The 15652-nt window shown below is 40.5% G+C and overlaps 1 protein-coding gene across 3 annotated transcripts in view; it reads right to left on the minus strand.

The window, feature by feature from the left end:
• Positions 1-15652, minus strand: part of LOC134674068 (nucleolar protein 4) — a 186568-nt gene that overhangs the window by 153981 nt on the left and 16935 nt on the right. The window lies entirely within an intron of this gene.

A 15652-nucleotide genomic window follows, 5' to 3' on the forward strand; every position in this document is an offset into this window, starting at 1 on the left:
TTTGTTAATAGTCGACCGCAAAAAAGCATTTGCAGGCCACATTGATAAACCCTAAGAGTGCAAATAGAAATTCTTGTGACGGTTAAAAAAATAGAGTATTATTGGCGGTCAAATATAAAAATTTAATGAATTTGGGTTATGGCGCTTTGTGCTTTGAACAAACTGAAAGGCCATTTAGACATGGGTACTATTTCATTTGACATTTTCTACTAAACCCGTTCGCTGCTCAAGCAACAACAGCATTTAATGTAATTAACTTGAAGCCCACCAAGTGCCCATACCGATACGTCATCGAGCCGTTACCCCTTCAACATTACTTGAATTCACTGACATAGCATGTCGCACAAGTAAATATGACGTATTTACTTATCCACTGTGTGGCTATGATGTTAGGCAATAAGCAATATTTTTATTACTTCTCATCCATGCATTTTGATAAATTGGCTATGTTACTTTTGAAAACTTTAATTGCTGACAACTAAGTTTATTTAGGATGATCTGAAAATTAAAAATATAATATTAGTGATTTTGAAAGAGAATGCATGGCTCTTTTTTTTTTGTTTTTCTTAGTTTTCACGTTTCAATAGGTAACGTGCACTGTTTTGTGCAAACAAGGAATCAATGCTAGTTAGGGTTAAGTAGTTCACTGCCACATGTTTACATTCACCAAAAAAATTACTACTACAATATTTAGTCCATTGTTTTTGAATGATGTTCTTAAATGTAAGACAATATGGTTGTCAAAATATGAAAGAAAGCAAGAAACACTGCACGTGACGTACGGAATTGTAATTTCCATGCGGCCCACGCAAATGCAGAGCCCGCAGAGCGCTGCAGTCTATTTTGACAGGTGGCATGATAACTGCGGGCCCGGGGGTATGCAAGGACGGGGGACTGTAATAAGCGATCCCGCTCCGTGCGGTGCGAGATTTCATTTTTACAAGCTTTTATTTAGTTCCACTTCTCCCGGTGTCTGTGGGTCTGTATTCATATAAGTGCTCTATATTCATAGACCATTCTTGTACACGACATGTTTTATGCTACAATTATTATGTATAAATAACAGTTATACGACGCGATAGCGGCAGTCCTAATTTATGATAATTGAATTGTAAAATATCGTTTATTACTTATAATATATGTAAAAAATTACTAACATTGGGGATGAACCCATTTTCCATAGAAATATAGGGCGTAGAGGTCTGTATGGTATTTATCAAAATATTGTCAACTTAGCGAGTTATATACAACATGTATATTATTATGTTTTATGTCACACCACTTGCCTACAGCAAACTTCCTCAAACCCATCATAATCAGATTTTATGGATGTATCGTTACTTATGTCACGATAGTACAGTCATTATAGATTTTGACCCGTGAATAATTAGTTCTTGGATTTTTTTTTCGTAGGTCCCTCGGGGGGGTCACTGGGAGTGTAAATTCAAAAAGTAGGCTGAATCAGGCTCCTGCGTATATTCGAAAAATGGTTTTTTTTCCAAAAAAACGGTTTTTCTTCAATAACTCGGCCATTTTTTATTTTACAGTAAAACCGTAAGGACAAAAATTGTAGGAAATTTGATTCTCTACAAGTTAGTCCAGTCATTATATCCAAAAAACCGTCCCTTCCCGTGAATAATCAGTTCTTTGATTTTTTTTCGTACGTCCCTCGGGGGAATCACTGGGAGTGTAAATTCAAAAAGTAGACTGAATCAGGGTCCTGTGTATATTCGAAAAACGGTTTTTCTTGAATAACTCGGTCATTTTTGTTTTTACAGTAAAACCGTGAAGACAAAAATTTTAGAAAATTTGATTCTCTACAAGTTTGGTCCTCACAATTTTTCTTCTAGGATCGATAGTTTGGAAATAAAATTTAAAAAAAGCGACAAATTCAAAATATTTTCAACATCTCGTTTATTTTCAACTTTACGACATAAATGAAGAGGACTAAACTTGTAGAGAATCAAATTCTGAACAATTTTGGTTCCCACCTTCTTTCCCCCAAAATCGATATTTTAGAAATTAAACCTGAAAAACGCGACAAATTCAAAATATTATCATTATCTCCTATGTTCCACGCTTTACGGCATAAATGAAGGGAAACAAAGTTGTAGAGAATCAAATTCTGAACAATTTTTGTCCTCACGGTTTTACTGTAAAATCAAAAATGACCGAGTTATTCAAGAAAAACCGTTTTTCGAATATACACAGGACCCTGATTCAGTCTACTTTTTGAATTTACACTCCCAGTGATTCCCCCGAGGGACGTACGAAAAAAAAATTCAAGAACTGATTATTCACGGGAAGGGACGGTTTTTTGGATATAATGACTGGACTAACTTGTAGAGAATCAAATTTCCTACAGTTTTTGTCCTTACGGTTTTACTGTAAAATCAAAAATGGCCGAGTTATTGAAGAAAAACCGTTTTTTTGGAAAAAAAACCATTTTTCGAATATACGCAGGAGCCTGATTCAGCCTACTTTTTGAATTTACACTCCCAGTGACCCCCCCGAGGGACCTACGAAAAGAAACTCCAAGAACTAATTATTCACGGGTAGGGTCGGTTTTTTGGATATAATGACTGTACTACGAGTGTTCGATTGGCAAAGTATACAGGGTGTCCCAGAAATCGACGTCAAGCCGTAAACGGATGATAGACCAAGTCATAACAGTTATCATAAAAATACAAAAAAAAAATCCAACTCATGTTCTTTAAAAATTATGGTCACTTTAAAAATTCACTAAAAAATCCACACCCTGTAATGGTTCTTTAACTCTTGTTACTACAAGTTCCATAATTTATTCTAATTTTTTTATTATTGTGTAATCTTGAATAATTACAGGGTGTGGATTTTTTAGTGAATTTTTAAAGTGACCATAATTTTTAAAGAACATGAGTTGGATTTTTTTTTGTATTTTTTTGATAACTGTTATGACTTGGTCTATCATCCGTTTACGGCTTGACGTCGAATTCTGGGACACCCTGTATACTTATGTAAGAAATAAGTCGAGTTGTTAGCATATTTGACCATACACATAACATGGAAAACAAAAGTGACTCTCGTCTCGAATGTTATATTTTTATGCCGATCATTAGTAGAATGGTCGCAAGCGCTAATGTAACGACAGGATAAGATACGAGGCGCCGACATGACAGGAATGCGCTGTTCCATAAATTAGAACTGACATCACCATTTCTAGTCCTTCCTTTAGTAGATACTGAGACCTGCCATTTTAATGCATTTTTTATGAAAATGGCCCCTTAAGCGTAGCATACTGAAATTACAGGTCTCAAAATTAACTTGTTCAGAAGACGGGCGGCAATACCATCTGTCATCTCATCAGAGTTTTTGCGCATGCAACTGTTATTACTAATATGTATTGCAATTATGAAAAATAAATATTACGCAGTAAATAAAAATAAAGTTAATAAAGTGGCTTTGGTGTATGTCTAGACACTCTGGAAGATTTCAGTGTTCCTGTGAATTCTGATGAATGTTATCATTAGATTTAGACCCGTTTTTGTCCGACGTAGGTAACTACTCCATACCCCGGAGACCCCAAGTCACTGCTCTGAGGAATTTACCTGAGACTGATATTAAGATCATATTTAGATCTACTGCAGTCGATGAATACAAGGTGTTCCTAATCCAGGCAGTGACACCGGAATACAGAAAAATCGTGAGAAGCGAAACGTGACTCCCTGCACTCAACACAACAAAAGATCATATTGACATCATACTGATAAATGCACCCACCGAGAGCCAAATCATCTCAAGAAATAAGGTCGTAAATACAGCAGTTTTATATACACATTAGACCTTATTTTTATTCGCAAAGCAAAATTACCGGCGACGCGTCAAAGCGAGCCGATGAGTCCGATATTTATCCGTCTACCAAAAACAAACTTAACTTTATCACTCCACGCAACTTTATTGCATATATATATATAGAGTCTATATTCCAACGGACAAGCTGTTGTCGGTGAGAGCAAAGTAGGCTACTTCACATTTATAGCCAAGGCTGTTTTTATCGCTATTCCGCCGAGGTAGAGTCCTTTTTGCAACGGGTTGCTAAGCCGGGTCTGTAGCCGTAGATAGAGTTCGCGTGCAGTGACGCAACCAACCGGCTTGACATCTATAATAATGATGCTCAGGTAGAAAGAAGTTGCAATATGGTACAGCTACCAACCGTAAAAATGGAGCTGAAGCTATGATACAAATAAACACAGGCACCTTCTGGGCGAGCTCGCTCCATCGTAGGCCACGTCTACGCCTCGGCTAGTCTGTGGCCATGAGTAGGCCCATTCATAATAAAAATAAAAAAAACAGCTTAAGTATTAGGTATTAGATAAGATCTAAAAAATTACAACCTGCCTAACCCCTCTAAGGACAAAAAATATGTTTTATAATAGTCTCAGTTCATTAAGTATATCAAAGATAGGAGAGTCAAATTAGAAACAGAATTTGATTGTGATCCAAAACGAGATAACGGTAACAAATAATCTGATCTTACCTAATTCAAAAATATCCGTTTGTTACTGGACGAATTTGGGGTTCGCTATCAGGATTCGCAAGCTCGAGTGTAAAATTTTCCAGTTCACTCAAAATTAAGATGGACTTATCACATGTTTTACCTTCTCAAATTTTACTAGGTTATACCTATGTATAAGTGGTATGGTTGGAATTTTCTTTAGCAATAATGGATCATCCGTATCAAGCGGCAGTCCGTAATGAGAGCGCGGGAGGACCCTCGGCGCGTCGTTACGCCGCTGTCAGACGTGCCGGGGTGACCGACATAATTACTGAATTTGTTTCTATGAAGCTGTCTGAAGTTAAAGTACAGCGTAAATCAACCTCTACTGATTCAGCTGGCTTCGAGTATTGCCGGTGGAGAACCACATTTATTTCCAGTACAAAAATAAGGTATTTATCGATTATTTATCGCATGTCTATCCTCGGTCCTCGGAAAGACACTGGGTGTAACTTTTCGATAAGTACTTAAGAGTAGTTGTGAAGGATTAAGCAGAAGTTTAGTAGGTCTTTTACTATGTGTACCTTATTAATGATATGTGGAGGATCCAGAGTGATATATACCTGTTCAAAGCTGGCGAGTATCCTTACCTGTGAAAAGAAACGAGAAATCAGTATCTTATTTATTTGGTTATCAGTCTACGCTACACAGATTTGCGATTACACAATGTAAGTACTTATATGGGGTGCTCATTTGGGGTATTACGTCAAGTATAACGCATACTCAAGTACCTATACGAAGCAGCAACTCTCGTTCCTATGCTTCCTTCTAGTTCTGTCAGCTTTAAATCTAAACGTTTTTAAAATTTTAAACCCCGACGCAAAAAAGGGGTGTTGCGTTTGACGTCAATGTCCGTCTGTGTCTGTGGCATCGTTACTCTCAAACGGATAGACCGATTTCGATGCGGTTTATTGCGTGAAAGTGAGTTTCCTTGGGTGGTTTTTAGCTATGATGAATAAAAACTGCTGGAGCAGTTAGATGAAAAAAATCTCAAAAATGATGTAAGAGATTTTTTGCCAGAAATGCGTAGGGGTTTTTTAAGTTTTATTTAATAGTTATAAATACTTGTGGTTGAGGTATCCCGTCTGTCTTCACTTCTTATTGATAGGACATCAACGGGGTGTCATTCTGAATCCCTAACAACGTTTGTCCTAAAGTCACTTGCTCTAACTGGTTTGTCCTAATGGGCACATGCCCTAACGATCAATTGTCATAACGATTATTTTCCATAATGTAATGGTTAGCCTAAGAATCATTTGACCTAAGCATTTATACCATAACTATCAAGATCCCTAAAGTATTTTACCATATTTTCGAAATCCCTAACAATGTTTGGCATAAAATAACATGCTCTAACTGTTTTGACCTAATGGCTATTGCCCTAATGATCTATTATCATAACAGTTACTTTTCCTATTGATCAATTATCATAACAATTACTTTCCATAATGAATGGTAACGAACTGTTGCCACAAAAGTGGTTTAGGTTAGGTTAGAACTGTGACCCTCGAAAAAACGAACTGCTGCCACAAAAGTGGGTTAGGTTAGGTTAGAACTGTGACCCTCAAAAAAACGAACTGCTGCCACAAAAGTGGGTTAGGTTAGGTTAGAACTGTGACCCTCGAAAAAACGAACTGCTGCCACAAAAGTGGGTTAGGTTAGGTTAGAACGACCCTCAAAAAAAATAACTGGTGCCACAAAAGTGAGTTAGGTTAGGTTAGAACTGTGACCCTCGAAAAAACGAACTGCTGCCAAAGCTGCCTCTGCCTCTTTCCGAGATGCTGGAAAGAGGGTAGGCTATGCCTCCTCAGGAAGGAGGGCCGCCCGCCGGACAGTCCCTCCGGATATCGGCCTATAGTACTCCTGGACGAGGTCGGAAAGATGTTGGAACGCATCCTCGCTGGCCGCATTCTCCAACACCTCAGGAACACCGGCCCGAACATCAGTGACAGGCAGTTCGGGTTTCGGGCGGGGCTGTCCACGATGGACGCACTTTCCTCATTGAGGGAATTTAGTGAAGATGCGGCGGGAAGAGGAGAGGGTGTCGTGGCGGTGTCACTTGACATCGCCAATGCTTTCGGCACCCTCCCGTATACTGTGATTAAGGAGGCACTTCGGTACCACGAAGTGCCTCCATACCTGAGGAAAATCGTGGAGCACTACCTATCTGAAAGGGTAGTGCTTTACGAAATGAGAGGGGGCCGCCGCGAGCGCGACATGGCCTGCAGTGTTCCACAGGGGTCAGTCTTAGGACCTCTCCTGTGGAACATCGGCTATGACTGGGTCATAAGGGGGGCACAGCTTCCCCGCATGTCCACCATATGTTACGCGGACGACACAATGGTGGCTGTGCGGGGAAGAGAATTGGGGGAGACCCTGAGGAGGGCGGCGGTCGCCACAGAAATGACGATCGGCCGCATACGCCTGCTTGGGTTAAGGGTAGCCCTCCCGAAGACAGAGGCAATAGTCTTCGGAGGGAAGGGATGGTGTCTGCCCGCAAACTTGACGATCCAAGTGGATAGAGAACCTGTCCAGGTCAGGGCCAACATCAAATATCTTGGCCTGGTCCTGGACAGAAAGTGGGACTTCGGGGAGCATTTCATCCGACTTGCTCCCCGAATTGTGGGCGCGGCTTCCGCCCTAGGTAGGCTGCTGCCTAACGTGGGAGGACCGAGAGCCCCATGCCGCCGCCTCTTTGCGGGGGTTGTAAGAAGTATGGCCCTATACGGGGCCCCGATTTGGGCGGACCGGCTGTCGAGCGAAAACAAATCCCTGCTCCGGCGGCCGCAGAGGGTGGTGGCTCTTAGAATAATTAGGGGCTACTCAACAGTATCCCATGCGGCGGCGTGTCTCCTTGCATCCACTCCTCCGTGGGAGCTCGATGCCAAGGTCCTAGCAGAGAGATACGTGTTGAGGGCGGAGGCCAGGGCTCGAGGAGAGAACTTGGACCCAGAAGCGGCAGAGCGGGCAGACCGAGAGGCTAAGGACAGGCTCCGGGAGCTATGGGAAGCCGGCCTGGAGGACTCCCGCTATGGAACACGCACCATAGGGGCAGTCCTTCCTTACATAGAAAAGTGGTTGAAGAGGAAGCACGGGGCCCTTTCATATAGGGCAACGCAGGTAATGACCGGACACGGCTGCTTCGGTCATTACCTGCACAACATAAAGAGGGAATTAGGGCCCCAGTGTCACGAGTGCGGTGACCCTGATGACTCGGCCCAACACACCTTAGAGGTCTGCAGTCGTTGGGATGAGGAGCGCCGTACTCTAACGGCAGCAATAAGGACGACAGATCTCTCGCTGCACAGCGTCGTTGCGGCTATGCTGGGCAGCGAGAGAAAATGGAAGGCGGTAATCTCCTTCTGCGAGGAGGTCATCTCGCAGAAGGAGGTAGCGGAGCGGGAGCGCGAAGACGCGGCCGACGCACACCCGCTCCGGCAGAGACGAAGAGGGAGAAGGCGCGCGCAGTACGCTGCGGTGAACCGCGTCCTCCCTCGGTAGGGCCAGTGGGTTGGGGCCCACATTGCACGGCCCTTCCTTTGCTGCGGGTTCCCCGGCCTAATGCCGGGAAGAGACGGGGGGCATCGTGGAAGAATAAATGCGCGAGCCCATGATGCCCCCATACAACGTCTGAGTGGGTGAGACGCCGGAGTGGGGTTTAGTGGGTATGCTCTCTCCCTCCCTCTCGCTAGGAGAGGGAGCCGAGAGAGTGAGTCCCACATACCCTCCCCATTATGGCCTTCCCCAGGGCCTGGGAGGGATGCGTAAAAGCATTCCCCACTCCGTCAAAAAAAAAAAAAAAGGTTAGAACTGTGACCCTCGAAAAAACGAACTGCTGTCACAAAAGTGGGTTAGGTTAGGTTAGAACTGCGATCCTCGCAAAAATGAAATGCTGCCATTGGTTACGTTAGGAGGGAAATTTAAATTAGGACATACAAGTATTAGGTCAAGAAACGATAGGCTAAGTAAAATTAGGTAACATGATGGTTAGGATATATAATTTTTAGGCCTAACAATAATTAGGCAAAAAAAGAATTATGCTTCATAACATTAGGATAAATACCCAATATGGAAAGTGCCATTAGGGAAAAACATATTAGGACAAAAAAAATCGGCCAGTCGATAAAAGGGAAACCAAAATTAGGGTATACGAGTGTTAGGACAACTGATCATTATGACAAACAATATTAGGGAATGCAAAGATAGGAGAAAAAACTTTAGGGATTCAGATATAGATCCACATCAACGCTGTCCCACCCCGTAAACCTTAGAAATCCCATTGAACTCTATACCGTATTTTAGCGTAATAAAGTAGACATTCCAAGAGCATAGGGTTGTTAGGTAAGGTTGCCAGTACGCGGCAGTCGACGTACAATTTGCAAACGTTAGTTATAATGAGGGGTAGGACCCCTCGGGCTCAGGCTCCTGTCGTTTTGGACGTTGTCAGACGAGTCAGACGATAGAATCAAAGGAACTAACATGAAGTGAGAAATATAGGAATTTATTTTTAATACTTAATACATTTTGATTGCTAGACAAATTATTAAAATGAATATTTTTAAATAGGCTGATGGACTTTTTCATATGGAGGTCTTAGAAATAATGTTAGAATTGAATGTTAAGTCGCCTAGCTGGGCTTCAAAAAGGAATCAAACAAAATGAATCTAGTTTTGACTCTACTGTGAAATCCTCCGAGCAATTGTAGGTATACTGCTGAAACTACAACAACCCTTATTTCAGCTATGCCGTACTAGAAACTTGTACTTAAACTTAGATTATGAGAGAACAATCTGTATCAAATCACACGAAATCTTGTAATCTGGTTCTTTAATCCTAACAGTGGATACGGTGGTCTACGTGTTTGTCAAAATGTAGATAGAGCTGGAACTTATAAAAACCGGTATTTAAACAGTCAACATTCTGTGCCAGAGCGAACTACGCGCTACGAGCTACATGGGAAAACCGGTACATATGTAGCAAAAAGCGCCTACGAACGGAGAACTTGCCTAGGTGGTTGTTGGCAGTGAATTATGGTAAGCTCAGCTCCTGACTATAGTTCGTTTTTTTTAGCATTAGAAAGAACTCCGCAGAAGCAAGCGTGCAGTTTTTATCAGGCTCGTTAATTGTTAATAATTATTGAATTATCTAATGTAGCATGGTCAATACATATAATTTACTTCAAATTGTTACCGCTAAAAGTGCCAGATTTAGAACCACAAGCTAACTTCTGCGAAGTTCTTTCTAATGCTAAAAAAAACGGACTATAAAATTTCCACTGTATTTTCTATAAAACTCATTCGCAACGTCACATCACGCTATATGTATACCAAGCCAACATAAGTAGAGAAGTAGCGACAAGCGGGGCGGACGCGCGGCTTCCGGACGCTTCCTTCCGGAAATAGGGCCCGTTCCGGGCACCCCGGCGCGCGCCTAATGGCTCGTGTCTGTGTAATGTCGCGGCTATGCGGCCCTGGTAGCGGCGCAAGTTACGTGATGCGCTCCTGGTATGTTTCACCTTTTGGAGTGCTAGGAACAACAGTGTACAAGACAGTCAGAAATACGCGTGCAAACGGAGTTACTAATGTTCTTACTGCCCGATTCGAATTTTAACGTCAGTTAATAGATCGAGAAACAATATTAGATATGTCAGTGTCAAATGTGACGTTTTTTCAAACAAAAACGTTACTTTGGACACTCATCTAATCCATATCGTTTCTAGAACTATTAATTAAATTGACGTATCTTAAAGTTCGTATCGGGCAGTTATTTATTTAGAAACCAATTCATACTGGATGCTCTATGCCCTCAAGAACTTCCAAACACTTATTCTATAATAACTCCTCCATATGTATTGAGACCACCATGAGGAGAACGATCTATAGTTCTATACAAAAGCATTTTTGTCCTAACTGAACGGATATGCTTCGTGGTCGCTCGTTTAACTTTGACGGCACATCTAACCAAATTGATCAAATCGGGCTCACTTACTTCAGGATGCTGAATTTCATACTTTTAGTTCTATTTTATCAACACAATTCTTATCTCAGTCAGAGTGATTAATTAATTATTGATTTAATTTGTAGTAACAGATTTAGATTTAGAGCCGGTTGCACCAAACTGTCTGTCCCCGTTAAAGGGTTTGCTAAATTTTGTTGCATGGGAAGTTTTATAGTGGACTGCTGCGTGACGTTGATTAGTCCGCTATATGTGGTTGGTGCAACTGACCCTAAGCAATCTGAAAATATCCATTTCAAATCCACTAGACATTTTAATGGCTCATAAGAATTTGACAATAAATGAATCTCAGATATTGCTGCATTCCTGAAGAGACAATCACTTTTATGCTCGACATAAATGCATTCGTGCCTGACTGGCAAGATGCACAAGATGTACCCACGAGAGGAACCAAATCTTTATGCCAGTCACGTTAAGGATAGGTTTAGGTAGTCGTGCACACAAATATGGTTATTTAGAATTAAATAGTGCCGTGAACAGTATGCGACGGTAAAGTGCCGGAGGCGCGCCCCGGGCCGCGCCTCGCGCCTGTCAAGTGCCATGTTGACGGGCTATAGCGCGAACCTGCTTGATACTTTGCCACATTATTGTTTCATGATTGCTTTCAACCAAAAAGAATAGATAGTATAGAGGGGTCCTGTCATTGTCAATTTTGTAGTCACGGTACATTTACTGCCATCTATCGACACACGATTAAAACTTAAAATAAAATTGAAAATGTATAAAATAATCAAAATATGTTTACGGATAAATGATTCTTAATTTTTATTGTTCCCTACTGACCCATGTTCTTTCACTGATATGTGTTAAAATTGTCAAATACCAAACGGTGTCGTTAACGCCATCTAGCCGAGAATAGTAAAAAAGGTAATGGCGCCATCTATTCGAGAACGACTTTTCCTTGGCCGTCCGAGGCACGTTTTTTTCTTAGACTTTATTTATCTTATACGGAGTTATATATATCTCTGCTTTCAACCTTGAGTGAACACTAACATGTAATGGTTGAAAAGTTTAAATTAGTATTAAAATTGGTAAAGATTCTGGTCTAGAGATCCTTAGATTCAATAATGGTATACTTAATAGTTATTTGGAAAATCGACTGAATTGAATACTTACTGAATAAATATGGTCTTGAAATAAAATAAGGTGTCGTGTCGTGTCGTATCGGGCTGTCAAAGAGAAGGCAGAGGTCCGCCAAACATGGAAATTGCTCCACCGACAAGAGTCATACTCTTAAATATATGATGATGATGATGATGATGATGAATAAAATAACGTCTTAAGTATGCTAAATATGCTAGTCTTGGCACGTTTTTCAAATATTTGCCTAAAAACGATTTGATCTTATTTTTGAATTTTACAGACATCATTCATTCGCAGTTGACACGATAAAAACGGGTACGTTACGGTACTGTGCCCGATGTCTAATTGCACTTCGGTATAAATATCACAAATTTGAACACAGAACTGCTACCTAAATAAATGATAACTGAATGGCACGACGGCATGAAGTTTTATCGGCGCGGCGTGAAAGCGAAGCCTTCGACACGTCTGATAATATCCTCGCGGCCCACACCCTCATTACGCGCTGCCGTGCCACCGGGCTCGCTACATACGTATACAATACAAACCTGTATCCCATGGAGAGAGGAATTCATATCCAAAACTACGATATTAAGGGCCCTTTGAGTTTGTCCGTATGCTAACTCAAAAAAAAATGGGGGTAGTCTAGTATGGGCTTTCCTTTTCTTGGTTATGTCTTGTTTGAACCTATCGTTTGAACAATCGTGGGATATCTTATTAACCAATCTGTATTTCTCGACTCTGTTTACTTTATTACGGTTGTCTAAGTTGTCATCTTCAGCACCCCCTATTCATTGAGACGTACTTATAGACACTTATTTTGCTAATGTGGCATTCAACTAAGTATCTCGTATTGAGGGTAACTTTGCTCAGCCGCGGACGGATATTAGATAAACCATGAGGATTTCTTTTGACTACAAAACCCTTAAAAAGATGTCCCGTGGACCGTGGCTACTTTTCACTATCCTTAATTTTGATAACGTGACGCATCATAGGCAGCAGTACGGTTACCATCAGTTTGTCACTGACATAAACGCCGTCGAGAACGTAATTTACTTTCTATACATCTCGCTCGCACTCGCATATTAGTGCAAACGCGATGTATAGAAAGTAAATTACGTTCTCGACGGCGTTTATGTCAGTGACAGACTGATGGTAACCGTACAGGGCAGTGGAGATTATGCTGATTGGTGATCCTATTTTAGCGTCCAATGGTTTTTAGACGTGAAAAACACCTCCATGTATTTTTTTATTTCAGTGTTACAATTTTAGAGTAAACCGAAGTTCTTCATCATTCGTCCCAAGCCCATTGACCTTGGCAGTCTCAGGATTAAATTCAGCAACAGCAAGCGAGGGAGCATCAATCAAAATTAAAAGTGAATTAAGCCGAGAACACGCACGCGGTCCGGGGCGCGTAATTGCGTAAATGGAGACCGCGGCCGCGGCGGACCATTTTCACGAATTTTGAGAATATCTATTTCTATTGCTTAAAATAAAGCAGATGGACTTAAATATGCCTGAATGGCCCACTGATTAACATCCGCCGGACGGTATAGGCCTGTCAGTTGTTCGGAACTGTTAAAATTTTGTTCTAACTGACAGGCCGATACCGTCCGGCGGACTGTTAATCAGTGGGACACTTGCGAGCCTCGTACATTACATAATAATCCCAATTTTTTTAAACTTTCTTGAGATTTTTTCCAACAAAGATTTTTTCTGATGTCTTACTTTTTCGGTCAAACTTGGGACATGGCATAGGATGCTTAAATTATATCAGTAAAACGGCCCTTCTAGCTATGTCTGACATCAACATAAACACACTCATCTGCAAACGAGACAGTTAACAGAGGACCGCATTTCCATGCCATCAAATTTTTCTACTTTAATAAAAATGACAAAATAAATTGACAAGCTAATTAATAATTATCTTGTCAAATTAAATCCTAGTTACCGTGGTATTTTCCAATTTTTTTAATCCGTTGGTCACTCCAAACTGGGAAACACAAATAACCCCAAATCGTTCATTATAGACTGAAACCGATTCCAACTCCAAAGCTTTGATGAATGGTAAAGCAGATAGTTCCCGGAGTTCGGAAACAGATCTACCTATGTAAATGCAAATATCTAGAATTCATTTTTAGGGTTCTGTACCTCAAATGGAAAAAAACGGAACCCTTATAGGATCACTCGTGCGTCTGTCTGTCTGTCCGTCTGTCACAGCCTATTTTCTCCGAAACTACTGGACCAATTAAGTTGAAATTTGGTACACATATGTAAGTTTGTGACCCAAAGACGGACATGTATCGTAAACAAATGAATTTTAAACATGGGGGCCACTTTTGGGGGGTAAATGAGAAATTCAAAAAATAAAGTTTTTAAAAACTATATCGTGTTACATATCAAATGAAAGAGCTCATTGTGAGAATCTTAAACATATATTTTTTTATAATTTTATAATAAATAGTTTAGAAGTAATTCAATAAAATAGATAAAAAATGACCATTCCTCCTTTTATCTCCGATACTACTGGGTCTAAAATTTTGAAAAAAATACATAAAATAGGTCTTTACCTATAGATGACAGGAAAACCCATTAGAAATATGTAGTCAAGCGTGAATCGGACCAATTACTTAGTTTTTGATCCGACCCCTACGGGTTTTTTAAAGGCAATTCACTCGCGTTTCACATACATATAAAAAATATATTGTTAAAAATTAGTAATGTACGGAACCCTTGGAATGCGAGTCCGACTCACACTTGGCCGGTTTTTTGTGGAGGTAAATACTTATGGATTTGATATTGTCAGAAATTTAAACCTTCCTGGCAGCCGTATGTACTAAAATTGGAAATATTGGCTTAGAAATACAATCCATCATTTGATTTTGATAAATAATTAATCTACATTATTTTGCAACTTTTTGTGTGGAATTTAATAGTGAAGTAAATGGTAAATCATTAAGAAAAAACTGTTCCTAATTTGACACAAGACGCCTTTTCATAATTAGACACACGATGCCTTTTCCTAATTTGACACAACACAAGACGCCTTTTCCTAATTTGACACAAGAAGGTAATTACAATTCGATCTCTCATCAAGCCATCAGCATCGTAATTTATTTCTGAATAATGTTTTGCCGGCAGCGTTGTAGTTTCGAGTAGTTAGTTGTCTGCGGGCGTCACATCGTCACTTCGCGCGAAAGTTGCCGTAATTTCCCATCCATCAAAGATGTCGTGATGTCTTTAGATAACTTTTACCTTAACGTTGGGAAAACTGGCATCATATAGTTAAGTAGTAATATATCAATCACCTTTGATCTTTTGCTTTAATTCTTTCTACAAATATTTCGACAGCATTTGTCGAGGTAAGTTTGCTGATTTGTTTTTCCAAGAAGAACCTACAAAATATAACCTAAAAGCTGGAGCTACAGATTGACTAAGTATACCTATATAGTTATCGATGTAGGAATCCTAACGAAAATAAGAACTGTAATCAAGATCCCCAAAGAAAAAGGCGTGTAAAGATTTCTTTTGTATTGCTCAAGTTGGCAACGCGCGAGTGCGGTGAGGCAACGTCTGAATTGCGCGACATTCACCAGGAGAGCAGAAATCACCGGCGGTAACAATAACAAACAGACGACATCGCGGCGAGTAGGCCAAGTTCGTTTGTTATGTCACTGACAATTGTATGTTGCTGTTGCCATGTTGAAAATGAAGCCTTTTTTCCAGTGTGCACAAAAATATTTGCCTTATTGTTAAACTATTACGGGAATAATAAAAAGTGTTAGCAATAGAGCTAAGGATACTACCAGAATAATCAACACAAAAGAACCTCGAACATCTCGGAGACAGGACAAATTGGAGTCAGAATAATCAAAATCTAAAGGTTACCGTAAGGACGTAACTTCATCAACGCTTTTACACAATGGCGTTCACAATATGTTTTTATGAAACGTTCGTGCCGAACGGCATAAAACATTAAACGAAAACACATACTTAAGTCTGTATCGCACGTCGCACACG

This window comes from Cydia fagiglandana, chromosome 19 (genome assembly GCF_963556715.1).
Source record: "Cydia fagiglandana chromosome 19, ilCydFagi1.1, whole genome shotgun sequence".
Taxonomy (NCBI): Eukaryota; Metazoa; Arthropoda; class Insecta; order Lepidoptera; family Tortricidae; genus Cydia; species Cydia fagiglandana.